General features: G+C 35.1%; 1 long non-coding RNA gene across 1 annotated transcript in view; it reads right to left on the bottom strand.

Annotated features, from left to right (window-relative positions):
* Window positions 1-10,616: 10,616 nt before the first annotated feature.
* The window catches only part of LOC134315100 (uncharacterized), a 50,342-nt gene continuing 40,512 nt past the window's right edge, over window positions 10,617-20,446 (bottom strand). Inside the window, exons 4-5 of the long non-coding RNA XR_010012466.1 lie at window positions 11,798-11,901; window positions 10,617-11,186 (exon numbers count right to left, since the gene is read on the bottom strand). This is a non-coding gene — a long non-coding RNA (uncharacterized LOC134315100). The remainder of the gene's footprint in view (window positions 11,187-11,797; window positions 11,902-20,446) is intronic.

The raw sequence follows: 20,446 nt of genomic DNA, 5'->3' as shown, positions 1-20,446 counted from the left end.
ATAAGATGAAGAATAAAATATCTGAATGTTCTAAAGTGCAGCTAAAACACATTATTGGATACGATTTCACTCTCTGGTATAACCAGATTATTGGATTTCCCACCGTGATTTATCACATTTGTAAAACTGAGACACGTAGCTCCATGCAAGTCAGCATTTTGCTGGAAAATATCTATGCACCCTTTCCACACACACACACACACACACACACACACACACACACACACACACCACAGTAAGAAAGATAGAAAGAGAAAAAGAAGCCTGCATTGTGGGAGATTTAGTAAATATATATTTGCGCTAATTACTATGTCATTGATTGAAATGACATGATTAAAATGATGACCTACTAAAATATATTTTAAACTTCGGCACATCTCAAACAATAAATAAACATTTCATTTTTTTTATCTTGATTTATATGGAAACAGTGATTGACAAACTGCTGATACAAACATGTTAGAACAAATAAACGTAAGTACTAATTAAAATAATTATTTTTATGATTTCCTATAACAATAAATCCAAAACACCAAAGTTTACGACGTTTGCAAAATAACTGCACCAAACCTTATTCACACACACACACACACACACACACTCTCTCTCTCTCTCACACACACACACACATACTCACATACACACACACACTGATTCAAAATAATGAATCAATAAAAATGCAAGCATTATCTTTTTTTTTAATATAAAAAAAATATTAAATCTCAGAATGTATCATTTTTTGAAACCTACATTTACATATAATTATTTATAATGAAAGTAAAATTATACTTAAAGTACTTATATTTTATAAACTTTCGAGTAAACAAATTTGTTTACTGCAATATATATATATATATAATTACAAATTAAATACCCACTACTGAATACGCTCTATTTCCATAAATAATACATTTTTTATAAGCTTTATTAATTGTCAAGTGATCTCGAAATGTATGTCCAAAATTCAGTCTATTTATTCATTTTTTACATTACTAACATGTAGTAGGTTGACATTCTGCACTAGACATCATCTGTCTAGACTGTGTATGCATGAGTGTCTTTCGGGGGGGTGGGCTAGACCCTTTAGTCTCATACACACACATACACACACACACTAAAGGCGTGGGAATTCCATTCAGGGCTGAATTAAAGTCCTCTTGTGGGGCACATGGCAGCAAGTGTGTCTAGGTGTGTGTGAGAAAGTGTGTGTTTGTACATAACAGTGAGGGAGTGTGTTTGTCCTTTGGCATGTTTGAGAATGCATTATGGGGATTTAAAGACAGAAGAAATCCAGTATGCATACATTTCTAACAGTACTAACAATATAAAAATATACAAACTTATTTATTCATTTTTTAAACAATTGTATTTAAAATATTCTAAATGATTTAGTCATCGCAATATTTCTGTTGATGCACATCCCTGTTCGAAAAAAACAAAACATCCCCACATATATATCATAAATATATATAAAGGCTAAGTAACCTTAAGCTGCAATCACAACTGAACCGTCTTCCTTTTCCGATGATGCCACCTGCTCTGTGCTCACACCATACACCATTTTGGGCTGATCCATTCACCTCATAAAAAACAGGGAGGCTGGAAGGGGCGGACTGCCAGCCCAGTATGGCACTTATGTGCAAAAACATTTCTAGTCCTCTCTCTTTCATGTTGAATCATTTTTCTTGTGCTGAAGTTTGTATTAAACCAAATCAGCCGAAGCTACTACATTCCTATACATTTTATTCTTGTGTGTAGAGAAAAGATTTCATTGAAATGCAATTGCAACACCAACTACAAAATGTGAATAAACACTGAAGTGTGTGTGTATGCAAATATCTGTTGTATATCATGCTGTTTTATTTTATATTTTTTTAAGATTATAGCTGATTATTATTTTATCATAAGTGCGACCACAATTAACCTAGTGGAATAATTTGCAGGCTTTTTTATGGAAATACAAAGATTATTCCGGCTAAGAGTGCATTTAATAATATGAATTTAAAATAAAACAGGGATTTTTTTTACAGCTGATTAATTGCAAGTCTACCAAATAAGACAGTAAGTGATAAAAAATTTGTATTAAAAATGTAAATGATATGATTTTTTGTATTAAATATTCACCTACTGATATTAATAATAATACAGTCGTCAATTCAAATTAAATTGTATAGTGCTTTTTACAATAGACATCATATCAAAGCAACTTTACAGAATTCAGGATGTACAGCATGTTATATAGAATTTATTATTTCAACCTAATACGATATAAGTATAGAAAATATTTTACAGGATAGCGCTTGCAAAAGCAACATTTTTCAGATTTCTCATTGATTAAATGTTATTTCACTACTATGTTATAACACATAATTCATAGTGAAAAGTTAGTCACTATGTAATATTACTATGAGCATTAAGGAGTAAAATTTGGATCTTTAATATTCGGACACGCTATGCTGTTTGTCCATAGTAAATATAAATTCTCTTTTTGTATTTTATTAAAACGCAGCACATTACAACATGCCAAGCACGCTAAAGAAAAACCTATATAAATCTGTAGTCATGGCGGCCACAAAAAAAAGGAAATGTTTACTTACTGAACACCGAATGGTACTAGAATTTGGCCCAGCCTTAATGTTGCTTAAAAACTGAACTTCCCTCTCAGCCTCATTTAGTGAAATGAAACGAGCCCGAAACAGACAGTTGATCTGAATGTTTAAATGATATGAAGCAAGGTTTCTAATTAAAAGTGTCTCAATTTGTATGAAGTTGATATAGTGTGATTAAAAAGAGCATTAAAAAGATGGTCAGGCATCATACGCAGAGCACCGAATTAGTATTTTATTCTAAAGGTTCCTGTTCGGTCTTAACGAGGCAAGTTTAAATCAAGGCCATAATTGCAACAAAACGTCTTCCTGAGAAAAGCACATGTAGGCGTACGTTTAAAAAAAATTCGGAACACATGTGATCGATAGCAACAACAGGCTTACAGTAAACAGTAAACAAAATATGCACAAAACTCATGTAGATGAGGAACTTACCACACAAAGGAGGAAAGCATGGGCAGACATGGACAGAGGCGTTCCAGACTGGTACTGAAGGCCTGCGATTGGGAGGAGATACAGAGACAGAAACAGAGAGAGAGAGAGAGAGAGAGTGAGAGAGAGAGAGAGAGAGAGCGAGAGAGAGCAGGCAGTGAGCTGTGGTGGAGGAGGCTGGCCCAACGGGGGCCGAGTCAGTCGTTCTACCCCAGTTGCAGCCACCAACACTGGGCCACATGCCTGTCCTCTACCGCTGGCCAGGGACTGGCAGGCCTCAGCCTACAATAGGAGGCCATGAGGCTCAACAGGGAGGCGCGTGGGTCCTCCCGTCTGCTAGTTAACAAGTCTTTGAATGAGGAATGTTAGCAAACAGACAAACAGAATGCCCGCTGCATGCTAATGATCCAGCCAGTCAGCTTGCAGCATTAGCCCGCTCGCATGAATAATTCAACAAGCCCGAAAAGTGAGCCACCTCCCCCTTTAACCCCCTTCCCTCCACACCCCATGTGCCTGAAATGCCTTCAGTGGACAGTGTGAGCGCGAGGGGAGAGACAGAGAGACGAAGAAAAAGTCATTCCAAATCTCACTGAGCTTACTTCCTCGGCCTTTGCGTGCTGAAGGTCCACTTTAATGTCCAGCTGAATAAACACCCAATCACACACACGCACTCATGCACGCACACATACCGCTGCAGATCTGCGCTTTGGTTTCAACATGCAACATATTTCTTTCGATGGACGCATCTCTCACTCATTGCCTTTTTATGTCTTTTGTTTGGAATTGGCACCTGTCCCAGAAAAAGCTCCGCCACTGCACCACCCCTCCTGCTCTCCTTTCAAAGAGGGAGAGCGAGACGAGCGTAAAAGAAGCACTGTAGTTGTGTGCCGGAGAGAGAGGGAGGAAAGGGCGGGCGAGAGAATGTGAGCTGGGAGTGAGCGAGAGAGCGAGAGAGAGAGAAAGCGAAAGAGGGTGGCGCTTTAGAGATGGAGCGGTTGGCACCTCCCCACTCGGAGACATGCAACAAGCTGAAAGACCAAAGCCTTTTTCAAACCTCAGCATTACAAACAACCGGCCAAGAAACCTGAGCAAGGACGGCAAACACCTGCACACCAGATCTACACAAAACCAGCCAGCATATGGAGTCATCATGTACTGACACTTAAATAAAGAAATCTAACAGGATATACGTCACAAAACAGGAGAAACCCAATAAAAAGATTTAAAATATGGTAAAAGGGAGGCAGAAATGTAGAAGTTCACAAGCGGTTGGAAGAGGCAGAGGGTTAATATCTAGTGAGTTGTGAAAACCCTCCTCCTGGCACAGGCTGCCTGAAGGGGAGGATCCTGCTGTAGAAATAGCAGCAGCCTTTTTTTTTATTTTATCTGCATGCTCTCTCTCCGTTCTACTACTCACATGCGAGTAGTTGAGTTCGGAGGAGTTGGGGTGGGGTGCGGTGGGGGGTGGGGGGACAGTGATGGAGGGAAGAGAGGAAGCGAACGAAAGAGCGTACGAAAGTAATGGAGTAAGTGGATGATGAAATAAGGGAGCTGCAGAGAACACGTGCAAAGCAGCTTTTAATATTCCTCCCCACAGTCAGTGAGAAAAGCCACGAGAGAAAAGCGAAGAGAACGACGGAGTTACGAGAGAGGGCGCGAAGGGAAAGAGACAAAAGTGACTCCAGTTCTCCCAACTGGGAGCTAACTATTAAAACAACTTGCACCTACTCACTGAATGAAATAAAAGTTGTTTCTCTAGTATCTATGCAGTTAGACGTACAGTAGAAAGGTACTGTCGGTGAATACAAAGCATAAGAAAAAGCGTGGCTCCACCAATTTTTCGAGAAGGTGCGGTCGAATCCATTGCTGATCCGGAAAGGGGGGTGCATTTAGTTAGATCTGCGTTCATTGGTATTTTTTCTCATATTTTCAAATGTAACAGACGCCTCACACTGTACTGCCACAATCAGAAGCTGAAATCTACACCCTTACCCCATACATTACTATTAGATTTGGACTCACAATCTGCAGATATTTTTTATTTTTTGGTAGGCTGATCTTTGTTGAGATTTTATGATGTAAATAACATGAGCCAGGAAATTGACGCATCATTGCTTCTGCTAGCTACACGTAAACCAAAAAGTCAACTCCAAATTATTATTTATGCTGCATCTAATATATAGTACTGTAAATATACTGGTGTGTTTCATGTGTTCATTAAGGCCACAAAAAATTTAATAAAATTAAATAATTAAAATTAAATAAATAATAATTATCGTGCCTCCAATTAGAATATGTTTTTAATTAATTTTAAAAAAGCATTAGACAGAATTTCTATTTAAATTAAAAAAATTTTAGGAGCAGCAGTAAATCAGTTTGTCAATGTAGTTACTACTAGGGATGTTACGATTCACCACAAGACAGTTAATAACCGATTAAAAAATTCCACGATTCAAATCAATTTGACATGTAAAATGAATCGATATTCACTTTAAACAGCAGTGGGCACTGGCGCTATTCACCTTGCCTGGTTGACAACACTGGCGCTATACGCCTGGTTGCCTAATTCGGGGGTTTTCAGCCAAATTGGGCTTAATTCAAAGTTGTTTCGCATAGTTTGTACCTACCTCAGAAATAAAAGGGCATTCATTATATAGATAAATAAAAGATAAACACAAATACAGTATATTTTCTTTTTTTAAGAAAAATAATAAAAGGAAACTTTGTCATAATTTGTCCTTAAGTTCAGTTTTAAAAAAATCTGGAAAAATCATATCGTGAACTCAGTATCGTGAATCACATCCCATCGTGGGTAGAGTGTACCGTTACATCCCTAGTTACTACATTAAATTCTATATGTAGAATATGTAATTTTATTTAGAATAAATGAATAATAAATTCAACATTCTTTTAGAGCATAGTTAACCATAAAAAAACATAAAATCTCACTCATTAAATGTCATGCTCAAGCAAAATGTCCTTTTATGAGCAAAACGGCTGAGGCTGTTGCACCTAAATGTGCAATGGAAATTCTATAAACTTAATGTTTATTCAACGCAACTGAATAGGACTGGCTTCAGAAAACTATACATGCAACAGAATGAGGCTGGCTTCTTATATAAAGGACAAACAAAAAGCACAGCATGAAGTATTTTCAAGGTACAGTGAAGTTCATTATGACTTCAGATGGGCGGGGCGAGGGTTGTATGGGTTGGGAAGGTCGGGTCCACTAAGGCGATAGCTTTACTAGTTTGAACTGAGGGGATCTCAATTCAGTGTGAAATTAGTGCACATGGGGGAGTCAAAAAAGGCATAATTGTATCTTTGCTCATAACCCACCACACCTTAATTGTGTAGTTACAATACGTTGTGAAATGCTCATTCTCACAAACGATATTTTCTTAATAACTTTAACTGTGAACAGTAAAATGCCAATTTACGACATTGTGAATTCATGTGAAAGAATTTTAAAAATGGATCAACATTTGCCAAAGTTATAAGCAAAGATACAGAAGTCCCTTTTTAACTTACAGTGTATATTATGTCGGCATAATCAGATTTGAACAAATAACATCACAAAATGGTAGTGGCTGCTAAAAATGATACATGCAACCAGGGCTTGAACCATTTTCAAAATGGTCTGGTCGAGTCCATTGCCGCATACAGAAAGGGGGGATCCAATACTGATAAGCTTCACAAATTCGGATTTGTGAGTAACTATTGCAATTCACCAGTGGGTCAGACTGGAAAACAGACCTCTTACAATGTAACACCACCAATCAGAAGCTGAAAGGAAAAAAAGGCTATGCTGGAGGTAAACCAGCTGCTGTTATTTGCAGCAAGAACTCGGCAGTAACACCGACACACACACACAATCACACATTGTAGCCACACCACAAGGCACAGCCTACCTGACTCTGTGCCCAAGGTTGAGAAGTTGTAGAGGAAGAGAAGAACTAAAGGAGGGGTTTATGTGGGTGCTGTATTAACCAAATCACGTCCTTCGTTGTGACAGAACACGAACGGCATTTACATCCCTTGAAAGGTCTGCTGAGCGTAATGCTATTGCAAATTTAATGTACTAGACTGTAAAATGTAAATGCAAATACGTACACGTACACATTCTACACAAAATACTGCAATTCACTTCTGCTTTTATTAAACAGGGTGTCTGTATCTTTAAATCGTTTTTATTTGTCTAAAACGGCATCTTAAAACTATTTGATCTCCTAATAAGTAATACATTGTTTTAAAGTTACATGGTGTTAAATTTCATGATATAAAAAGTATAATCTGGCCTTATGTGATTATTTTCACTTCTGCAGGATCACTCACACCAGGCAGAGGTGTGTGTTTAACAGAGCCAAATGGGAGCTAAGCTTTTTACTGAGAGATGAGCCGAAAGGGAGAAAATGTAAAATTAACAGAAGTAGCTGGAGAATTGTGGATATTTATAGCCATCGACATCAGTATCTGACATTTACCTGTTTTGTGGATGTAATTTTGTCGTAAAAAATTTATTGCATCCAATGTTGGGATTTATTAAAAGTAAGATTATGTGATTGTATTTTTTAACACACTTTTAAATTATGTTTTATCTGCTGTAAGGTAAATTAATAATTAATATGTATTTATTAGATTTTTATACAATTACACATTTAAAATAAATAGATATTAATTTTTATGCTGCAATGTAAATAATTATTTGTAATTTATTATCAAATTATATTTGAGTTTCCAGATTTTTCCTATTTTATTTATTTACCTTGAAACCATGAACCCTAAAGCACTACGAATTATCCTACCTTGACATCCCAGAGAGTTTCAGCTAATTATAATGTTAACTCTTGCAATCTGATAAACCTTTTTATTCTGTTTAACTTTACAAACTGTACATTCTTCTAAAATACAGTATATGCTATGTTTTATATTTCATTTTTATTATAAATGACTTTTCACTTTTCGTTTTAGAATGTTATATAAATACGTTTTTAAGAACATAATATCAGTGTGGGGCGTTACCCAAAGGAGGACAGGTTTCCCTTTTAAGCCTGGTTGCTATTACTTTTTTCCCCTAAGTGTTTCATGGAGTTTTCTTTAGCCACTTGTCGCTTCTGGCATGATCGGATGTCCAACCATTTTTATACAAATCCTATTTCCAGAAAAATTCGGACACTCAAAAATGCAATAACATCTAATATTTGTAACATGTTAGTTTAATTGAACCTTTATTTAACAGGCAAAATGACAAAGAAAAGATTTCCAGTGTTTTCACTGCAGAACTTAATATTAATTGTTGAACATAAACACATTTTAAAAATTGATGCCTGCAACACACTAAAAAAAAAAAAGCCAGGACAGAGGCATATTTACCACTGGGTCACATCACTTTTTTATTTAATTACACTTTTTAATCGTTTGAAAATTGAACATACTAATTAAAGTGGAAATTTTGCCTATTTTTGCTGTATATGAGACTTCAGCTGCTTAACAGCCCATGGTCACTGTTGTCTGATTCTCCTCTTCATGATGCGCAATACATTTTTAACAGAAGACAAATCTGGACTGCAGGCAGGCCAGTCCGGCACACGCACTCTATATCTACAAACTTTTTCAAAATAAAGCCTGTCATTGTCCTGCTGAAATAGACATGGAGTTTCTGGGAAAAGATGTCGTCTAAACGGCAGCATATGTCTCTCGAAAAAAACAATAATAGTCTCCACATCAATTACACCTTTACATATATGCAGATCACCCATGCTGTGGGCACTCATGCACCCACACGCCATCACAGATGCTGGTTTTTTGAGGGTTTTTTCATGGGTAAAAGTCTGGATGGTCTTTTTGTGTTTTTCGCACATAGAATCCAACGCCAGTTCTTTATAGAATCCAACGTTTCCACTTCAGGCCCAGGCCCATATCTGTGCAAAATTAATTCAAGGCCTCCACTTTTCATAATGCAGTTTTAGGTTGCATTTATTGATACAGTGGCTGTGTTAAGTGACAATGATTTTACAAAGTACTCCCAAGCCCATGTGGCTATGTCCATAATGGTAGCATGACAGTTTCAAAAACAATATCGCCTGACAGTCATGCACAATTAGCAGCAGTTTCCATATTTGGCTTTGACACACCAGGTTTTCTCCTGACCCCCAAATCTGTTCATGGTATTTTGAACTGTAGATGGTTCTTTTCAATCTTTTTCTGAGAAACAATGTCTTTAAACTAAATGCACACAATTTGGCACAAGGTGGTGAACCACGACCCATGCTTGCTTGCAAAGGTTAAGCCTTTGGTGGATGCTCATTTTTTACTCAGTCTTGATGTTTTCACCTGTTCCGAGTTCCGAGCTTTTTGTGGAACCTTCCAGAACAGTGTTATTTGTGTAACCTCAGCCTTATTTTGCCTCTGTCCCAACTTTTTTTGAGTGTGTTGCAGGCATCACTTTCTATTACTTTTTATATTTATATTTACAAAATGCTATTTTGTTTTCTTTGTACTTTTTCTCAGTTAAATAAAAGTTCAAGTGATTTAACAAATTACAATTTAAGCTTTTACTGTATTTAAGAGTGTCCCAACTTTTCCTAAAAACAGGGTTTGCGTAAATAAAAACTAAATTGATCCAATCATAAACGAAGTAAACATGAAGAAAAAACTTTGAAGGGAAAACATGTTGACAGTTCACAGACATTTACTGCTGCTTTTAATGCTTTGCTGTGTTCAGCTGATGTGGCTTTCTGCATGAAGCAGTTATCAATGTGACAAAAGACTGCGCCACGTCCACCTTGCGCAGGCGCACAAACACCGTTGCCACTCTCTCTCGTCGAAAACATCACACAAACACCCTTTCTAACGAGAAGGAGGGACACGGTCCGCCCAGACTCCCTCTCTCACTGTTTCATCCCGGGCCACCTCGACTAGCTTTCTCCCCTCATCCTCAGCTCTCCTGCTGGCCCTTAGCACACAATTGAGACAGACGTACGTTCAATCGTCCGGCACAAAACACTCACCACACCTTCAGTCTAACAGCAAATCTGTCCTGCAGGACACCATGTCAAAAGGAGAAAAGCGTAAAAACTAAAAGTAAGCATGTTCTCTGTTTTATTCCAATTCTACACAACAAGAGCAGATACGCACGTGTTTTGGCAAGGCCGACAGCGCTGTGATGTCACCTCTCGCCACATCTCTTGACCAATCACAAAACAGAAATTCGAGTTTGCTCGTCTTACACAATGACTAAAAAAGTGTATGATGAGTGAGGTGAAATGAGAACTTGTTGGACATATTACCTTAGGATCAGTACTGGTAAAATGATTCTGTCCAAATATGCTGCTTGTTTACCACTGGTGTGTAGTGTCATACACTGCTGACTTTACTTGAGGGTACAATTCTGTTTTTTTAATGCAGTATGTGGCTTTACAAGGCCTGTCATTCAGAAAAATGATGGACCAGAAGCACTAGTGTTAATTACAACAAACACTTATAGTTTTAATTGTGCAAACTCAAGTCAGTGTTGTTGGAATGCAGTACAGAAACTACATATGTATAATAAAAAACACCATTTTGGTTATATGTGTTCAAAGTTTTTAGCCATTTATTATACAGCCAGTTAAAATAAATGTAATGATTTAGAAAAAGAAAGAAATTAGCAGCATACATGACATTTCATTCATCCTCGTAACAGAGGCAAAACACATGTACAGCACATGTACAATCCAAATTCTACACACTTATAAATCAGACCTGGGAAGAAAAGTACACTTCTCTTTAATTACTTACACCTTCTAATTAATTATGATGTTTATATACTATTACATTTCTGTAAGGGCATTTTTGTAACTAAAAAACTGCATGTATGAAGAAACAAAACGTTTGCTAGGTAGTTTTTTTTCCACTATTTATTAGCTATACAGCTGTCCAGCTGTGCAGTGTAAACCAGCACATTTCACGTGAAAACAGGTTTATGTAAACTTTTGCATACTGTATTACACATTACTGTTTATTTGCTGAATTAAGACAACAAAGTAGGGATCCTTTAATGTAATATTTAGCCAATACATATAAATTGTGCACAAATATTTGTGTAAAAATGCCATATCCAGGTCTGTTTGTCCGATGTGTCCAATCTGTTGCATTGCACCGAATGTTCTGTTCAAGTTATCAGGATTAACAGAAATTAAAAATATAAGTTGCCCATAAACCTTACATACAGATCTCAAAACGAATAATATTTAGCTCCCAGATGGAGTAATACTTAACAAGTGCTGGGTAATATATAAGACAATACATGCATTGATAATTATTAATCTTTAAAAAGTTTCATTACATTATTTCATATTTTAATAAACTTGTTATTATTATGTTATTCTATAGAGTTCAACACTAATAAAATGATTTAATAGCTTTGTAAATATGACAAATCTGTGTTTTTCTACAAAAAAAGTAAGTTATGACAATAACCTGATAGCTTTTTTAATTACAGTTAATATTTAAACAGTGACTGGTGGGCTGTGTTTAATCACTGCAGGGTTTATTGCCACTAAGGGCACTGTATACTACTCAATTTCACCCATAAAACTTTAAAAGTGAGCTCAGCTCAAGTGAGCTTAACACTTTGACATTAATGATAATGCGGAAACTTTTTAGCACTTACTACTACAGATAATCAAAATGTATTAAAATATATGAGCTTTTAAAATAAACTAAAAAACAATTATTTAGTTTAAGTTTGCAGGAAAAAATACACCTTTTTTACTCACCTTTTTGACAGCGGGCTGCTCTTCGGTGGTGGTCTGTCCTGGGCCCCTGAGTACGCGTGTCTGCAAGACCTCTCAATTACAGCTGTGAACTTTAGGGTCAGCCTCTGTATAAAGAGGAACAAAGGGCGTGACCCTGGGGTCAAAAGTGTTACGCTGGGAGCAGGCCGGCCCCCATTCAAACTGAGTGTTCTGTTTGCTTAGTGTAGGTAAAGAGCACTAAAACATTGACTAATAGGGATTAGGAAGTTATCCCCTTAGGGCTGTCATCCACAGCTGGCCCCTGACCCGACTGCTCCCATTAGGAGCCGAAAAAGCCAAGTTTGCTCACCTTGCAGCCTGCTCAGAGCTTAAAAAAAGCTACAAATGTTACACCTGTTGCATATATATATATATATATATATATATATATATATATATATATAAATACACATTATATATACACACATATTAAATATATACACACATTATATATACATTCACACATATTTGATATATAAATATTCATACAAATATGTATATATATATAAATAGTGTGTGTGTGGTATTAGACAATATGTAATATATAAAATTATTAAAAATAATTAGTTTTTTCTACATTAACCTAAAAAAATTTATTCATTTTACTCTCCACTAGTTTTGCTTAAATATTTCATTAACCCCAACACCTTATGCCTTATTAAAACTAAAAAGAAGGCTATTTCAAGCAGATAATACATGTCATGTACAAAAGTCAAATGTGTTAGTGTCTTAATAGAAAAAACTAATATAAAAAACAGAATCATTTTTAAGTTAAATACACATTTAAAAATATGTATATAAATTACTTTAAATACAAACCTTGAACCAACACAAAAATCTTTAGCCAATCATATAGCGTCTATCTCAAATGTTATCTGATTTTATTACCTATCACCAAAAATACCTTGAATAAGTGGGATTAATATTGACAGAGCACTTACCACGTCCTCACCTTCCTCACATAATGAAAACGCTAACGATACTTTCCTGTTTCCTTTTAAGTGCAGTTTCCTATAATGCACTCCAGTAAGTTAATACTCAAATAAAAGAGATAATATAAATCTAAATTTCTCAAATTGAAATACAGAAACAGTGGTGCAAGCAGGATCAATAGACTAAAATAAAATGTAATGATGTAACATAACCACTGGGTATCTTAATACATGGCTAAAACAGTGTGTCATGGAAAAGGGTTTTAGTTTTAGTGTATGCATTAAGGATCAATTGGCATGCAGGCACATAATTTTGGGAGGGTGGGGCAGGGCTGCAGGGAAGTGCTGCTATAACAAAATGGAGGACACAGAGACAACATGGCGCTTATTTATTTCGATTTTTTTTTTAAATGATGCTTTATATTTAAGAAGACGGGATTTTAAATAATGCTGAATTTATGTTATACATGATTAAAATCCAGATTAAAATCCAGCCTGGTAAAAAAAAATCCTAAGTACAACAGCAGAATTTCAAGTGGTCTTAAACACTCTCCAGTGCTTCTCTGTTAACTATTAGCAGCTCTGACTAGAACACCACATTTTTAGAAGTTTTTTAGTACTTTAAAGACGATTTAAATGATTTAGAGAATGTAAGAGAACTGCAATTAAATTGCAAAGATAAAAGAAAATTATATTAAATACCCAGGACTGTTTAAAACATCTGTATATTATACATATATATATATATATATATATATATATATATATATATATATATATAAATATATATATATATATATATATATATTTATTTATTCATGCTAAAAAACTACAAAACTTCTATTAATTACACTTTTATTAATTAAAATATTTGAAAACAGCACAGTGAGGGATCACCACATAAAGACAAATGCACACCTCTAATATTCTGAATATACCCATAAATAAAAGTAAAGCACTAAATTAATGTAAACAAAATTTCTCCTTAGAACAGTTATAAGCACAAGATATTTGATATTAAAATGATTTAATTATCTACTTAAAATTAATGATTCATTTAAACAAAAACAAGGCTTTCTGTAGAGTATCTAATTAAAACAACACAATGAATTAAAGTATATAAACAAATTAATAAAACTTCATTCAAAATGTATCTCGATTATAAATTCCTGTTATAAAAAACCATTGTCATGTGTGTGTTTGTGTGTGTGTGATAATTAAAAAAAAAACACCCTGGTTTTCCCCATACTGCAGAAAAAATGTTTATGGTTCGAGAAATGCTTTTTATTCCTTTGACATATTTCTGAAAGCATTATGCAAAATTTTAATGTGTAATGTATTAGGTAAAAGTAAAATATGTAAAGTAAAAAATGATATTTAATTTAATTTAAATGATAAAATGAAATGATAAAAAGTTGTCGTAACACACATGAAAGCGCTTTTATGACTTTTTATTATTTATTATGATCTCATCTCCGATTCCCTTTAGCAAAATGTAACTACTACATTCCTATAAAACTTCGTTCCTATTTTGAGGAAATACATCACATGTACTGTTTTACTGTGTGTACACATCCAAATGAATAAAAACCTATATGAATAAGAAATTATAGCATTAAATAATTTAATTATTAATTTAATAATAATTAATAATTTAATAATTAATGCTTTTCTTATAGAATAATAAAGTTTTCAAATGTATATATCTAGTATATATTAGTCTTTAAGAGTATTAAGGTTATATTAAATTGTAATTTGAATTGTAATGTAATGTTAAGCAAATTATGAAGTATATTTAAAATAATGTCATATTTAATATAATTATAACATTTTAGAATTACAGCAGCCAATACAGTGAAATACAGTGATTAATACGTTTTTTTTTTTTTTTTTACCTTTGATGTGTAATTTGCACTTGTATAACTTGAACTACAGCATTATAATTCCAGTCCCAGCAAAGAAAATCCAGTTTGCTCAGGACTTCTATACAAAATAAAAAACGGTTTAATGCTGAACAACAGCTTAATATGTTTAAAGAAATAAAGTTGTTTCATAATTCAGCTTGATTAAAAAGTTAAAGGACATAGGTTAAAATACACATCCAGACCAGTGTCCATCACAAATGTTATAGGACTAATTCGTTCTGTGGCTAAAAGCAACACAGCTGTGTCTGCAGAAGCGTCCGTGTTGCACACAGTACTCCAGGAGTCGCGTAGGACTCTGGGCCATTATCCCACATGCTCATTAACTTTGGCTTTCCAAATGCTCTGGCACAGGAGCAGTGGCTTGAGAAAGACAGGAAAGTTCATTCAAATTATGGGAGAAGCAGATGGCTCTCCGCTGACTCCTTTATACAGAATTAAAAAAATACTAAGGCATAAATCAATTATTCTGGGTCTGAAAAACTTAGGAAACAACAAGGACGAAGGTGCTAAGCAACCTCTACAGTTCTAAACACACAAGTCATAATTCTGACAAAAGGTTATGCAAATATTTAGTTAAGGGCTAAAAACTCCACCTCACTGTAACGTGATTTTAAACTTTGCAAGCCTGAAATATTATCTTTAATTAAATATTAAAAAGCGCATATATTTTAAGAAAAATATAATTATTGGAGGAGTCATTGTTTTACCAAAAACTAGTTAATAAAAGTTGTTTTACATTTAATGTTTTAAATTAGATTATGTTTTTTAACAACCCCCTCAGCCAGCAAACCTGTCTTTAGAGCACCTTATCAAAAAAAAAAATCCTAACTTTAAGACCCAAAATGTAATAACCTTACAAACTGTCACACACAAATTATTCCTGCTCCATAAAGGCAGGGTTACACTGAAAACAATTTACTTCTATATTTCTACCTGTTTTGCCAAGGCGTTTGTCCATCCTGCTCTGCTGGCGACAACAGCTATTTAACATGCAGTGTTTTCATCTCTGTGTGTGCAGGCCAGAGCTGGAGAAGTGTGTGTGTGGGGGAGAACAGTAACACTGCTGGCCCTTAAAGTCTCCCGGCCTTTGTAGCTTGTCCTGTCATATGCCACGTCATGACCCACCGACATGAACAGGACATCAACGAGTTGCCCCAGCCAAGCCCTCTACACCCAATCCACTACTACCCCAAATCTTATAACTGCCCCATGTAGAAGCGACCTTTACCCCTTTAACAGGGAAATCAGGGTCCGACAAGGTCTTTCGATAAACTCCACAGACCTAATTTGGATTAGTTGCTAAGCTATTAAGTACAAGACATGCTGGAAGCTTTGTACAGATCAACCAAAAACTCTTGTCCCATTGTGGCAAAAGTAGAAGCAGTTCATGTAAAATCAGTGCATTTAATCTAGCTTGTAGTGATGAGTAAAATGTGTGGTTCATGTTTTTACCTCATATTTGCATGAATTAATTATCTACACAGTGGAAGCCATGAAGAACACATTAGCAACAACTGAATTTTTCAATCTGCCCATATTTTACCAATTTGTACTATTTTAGGAACTTATTTCTATTCTGTGGAATAGATCAAAGTGAGAGATCAAATAAGAGCAGTTAAATCCTCTAAAAATAGATAGATTGTAAAATATGGTAAAAGAAGGTAAAAGGTAAAAAATAGTAAAGATTGGCATAAATATAATTTTAAATGAACATCTATTGCATGTAAGCGCTTGGGTGGTGCAGCTATAAATTATGCTAGCCCGTAACTACTGGTATCCAGAGTTCGAACCTCTAGCGTTGCTATCGGCTGGTTGGGTTTTTTGCTTGCATGCATAAGTTGCTGTGTCGGGTGACTGAGACCCCACAATGTATTAGCATCCTGTGAACACAGTCCTCTAATATTGTGAATACCAAACTCAGTAACATTTATTTGTAATTATCATGTCATCACATTAGAACCTGTAAGATTGTTCTGCTGTTTTAGCACAGGATCCTTAGAAGGCTAAATTAGACTAAAAAATGACATACCTCTCGTATTTTGGCTAATTCCTCTACAGATGTTTGAGACCCATTATAAAAGTTGTGGCTATGCATCAGTTAACTGCCAAACTGCAATGCAAATCTAACATCCATTTATTACAAGGGTTGGTCCGGTTAGTCAGACGCCAAAAGCTAAACAAATGAATTTTAAAATTTTGCTTCTCTGCCCAAATTTTACCAAATTGTACTATTTTAGGAACGTATTTCTATTCTGAAAAAGTGAGAGATCAAATGAGAGCAGTTAAATAGTAAAAAACAGTAAAAAATTGCATGAATGTAATTTTAAATGAACATCTTCTGTATGTTAGTGCTTAGGTGGTGCAGCAATAAATTATTCTTCACTACTGCTGGAATCCAGGGTTCGAATCTCCAGCATTGCTATCGTCCAGTTTGGTTTTTTCTTGCATGCATAAGTTGCCGTGTCTGAGGACCGAGACCCCACAATGTATTAGCATCCTGTCCAGGGTGTGTTACTGCATTGTGCTCAGTGATTCCAAGGAAACAGGACCCACTGCATCTCTGACCAGGATAAAGCAGTAATGTAGGATAAAATGACCTAAAGTGTGAAGACACATTTGTACTACAAATACACTCACTACATCAACTTTTGCTAATGCCTGTTCAAGCAGCACTAATTAACAGTAATATTCTGTCCAAATAATTACAAGAAATACTAATTATATCACTTGAATATTAACATATGCACAATACACATCTACAAACATGAATACAAACAGTTAGTCAGACTCCAAAAGCTAAACAACTGAATTTTAAATGCTGCTTCTCTGTCCATATTTTACCAAATTGTACTATTTTAGGAACGTATTTCTATTCTAAAAAAGTGAGAGATCAAATGATAGCAGTTAAATCTTTTAAAAATAGTAAAAAATAGTTTAAAAAATGGCATAAATGTAATTTATTTTAGATAAATGTAATGTATTTTAAATGAACATCTTCTGTATGTTAGTGCTTAGGTGGTGCAGCAATAAATTATTCTTCACTATTACTGGAATCCAGGGTTCGAATCCCCAGCGTTGCTATCGGCCAGTTTGGTATTTGCTTGCATGCATAAGTTGTCGTGTTGGGTGACCAAGACCCCACAATGTATTAGCATCCTGTCCGGGGTGTGTTACTGCATTGTGCCCTGTGATTCCATGGAAACAGGACCCACTGCATCTCTGACCAGAGTACATCAGTGATATGAGATAAAATGAAAATTGTTTGCATATTATTAAAGTCTTCAACTGAAGTGTAAAGACACTTTTGTACTACAAATACACTCACTACATCAACTTTTTGGTTTGCTAATGCCTGTTCAAGCAGCACTAATTACCAGTAATGTTCTGTCCAAATAATTACAAGAAGATTTTTAAATGTTGCTTCTCTGTCCATATTTTACCAAATTGTACTATTTTAGGAACGTATTTCTATTCTGAAAAAGTGAGAGATCAAATGAGAGCAGTTAAATCCTCTAAAAATAGTAAAAATATTTAAAAAATGGCATAAATGTAATTTTAAATGAACATCTTCTGTATGTAAGCGCTTGGGTGGTGCAGCAATAAATTATTCTAGCTCACTACTGCTGGAATCCAGGGTTCGAATCTCCAGTGTAGTTATCGTCCGGTTGCAAAAGTTGCCGTGTCTGAGGACCGAGACCCTACACTGTGTTAGCATCCTGTCCGGGGTGTGTTACTGCATTGTGCTCAGTGATTCCAAGGAAACAGGACCCACTGCATGTCTGACCAGGATAAAGCAGTGATATGAGATGAAATGAAAATAGTTTGCATGTTACTGAGGTCTTCAACTGAAGTGTAAAGACACTTTTGTACTACAAATACACTCACTACATCAACTTTTTGGTTTGCTAATGCCTGTTCAAGCAGCACTAATTAACAGTAATATTCTGTCCAAATAATTACAAGAAATACTAATTATATCACTAGAATATTAACATATGTGCAATACACATCTACAAACATGAATACAAGAATACAGAATTGTATACAGTATACAATTCAGTAACATTTGTAATTATTTATGATTTGTATTTATCATATAATCACATTAGAACCTGTAAGATTGTTCTGCTGTTTTAGCACAGGATTCTTAAATGGCTAAATTAGACTAAAAAATGACATACCTCTCGTATTTTGGCAAATTTTTCTTCAGATGTTTAAGAACTCATTATAAAAGTTGTGGCTATGATCAAATGAGAGCAGTTAAATCATCTAATAATAGTACAAAAAATAGTATAAAGAATTAGCATAAATGAATAAATGGCGTAATTTGCCGTGTCGGGTGACAGAGACCCCACAATGTATTAGCATTCAGTCCAGGGTGTGTTACTGCATTGTGCTCAGTGATTCCAAGGAAACAGGACCCATTGCATCTCTGACCAGGATAAAGCAGTGATGTGAGACAAAATGAAAATTGTTTGCATGTTACTGAAGTCTTCAGCTGAAGTGTGAAGACACTTTTGTAGTACAAAATCACTCTCACTATATGCAATTACTCAACTTTTTGGTTTGCTAATGCCTGTTCAAGCAGCACTAATTAACAGTAATATTCTGTCCAAATAATTACAAGAAATACTAATTATATCACTAGAATATTAACATATGCACAATACACATCTACAAACATGAATAAAGAATACAGTCATCTAATATTGTAAATACCTTATGTATTAACATTTATTTGTAATTATCATGTCATCACATTAGAACCTGTAAGATTGTTCTGCTGTTTTAGCACAGGATCCTTAAAAGGTGAAATTAGACTAAAAAAAAGACATACCTCTCGTATTTTGGCAAATTTTTCTTCAGATGTTTAAGAATCCATTATAAAAGTTGTGGCTATGCATCAGTGAACTGCCGAACTGCAATGCAAATCTAACATCCATTTATTACAAGGGTTGGTCCGGTTAGTCAGACTCCAATAGCTAAACAACTGAATTTTTAAATGTTGCTTCTCTGCCCAAATTTTACCAAATTTTACTATTTTAGGAACGTATTTCTATTCTGAAAAAGTGAGAGATCAAATGAGAGCAGTTAAATCCTCTAAAATAGTAAAAAAAATAATAAAAAATGGCATAATGTAATTTTAAATGAACATTTTCTTTATGTTAGTGCTTAGGTGGTGCAGCAATAAATTATTCTTCACTACTACTGGAATCCAGGGTTCGAATCTCCAGCGTTGCTATTGGCCAGTTGGGTTTTTTCTTGCATGCATAAGTTGCCGTGTCTGAGGATCGAGACCCCACAATGTATTAGCATCCTGTCCAGGGTGTGTTACTGCATTGTGCTCAGTGATTCCATGGAAACCGGACCCACTGCATCTCTGACCAGGGTAAATCAGTAATATGAAATTAAATGAAGTCTTCAATTGAATTGTCAAGACAGTACAAATACACTCTCACTATATCAGTTTTTTGGTTTGCTAATGCCTGTTCAAGCAGCACTAATTAACAGTAATATTCTGTCCAAATAATTACAAGAAATACTGAATATTCCACTAAAATATTAACATATGCACAATACACATCTACAAACATGAATACAAGAATACAGTCCTCTAATATTGTAAATACCTTATTCAGTAACATTTTAGCACAGGATTCTTAAAAGGTGAAATTAGACTAAAAAATGACATACCTCTCGTATTTTGGCTAATTTCTCTACAGATGTTTGAGACCCATTATAAAAGTTGTGGCTATGCATCAGTTAACTGCCGA

The sequence above is a fragment of the Trichomycterus rosablanca genome, chromosome 1 (genome assembly GCF_030014385.1).
Source record: "Trichomycterus rosablanca isolate fTriRos1 chromosome 1, fTriRos1.hap1, whole genome shotgun sequence".
Lineage (NCBI taxonomy): Eukaryota > Metazoa > Chordata > Actinopteri > Siluriformes > Trichomycteridae > Trichomycterus > Trichomycterus rosablanca.
Note: the sequence above shows the minus strand (reverse complement) of the source record. Positions and strands in the feature narration are given on the sequence as shown.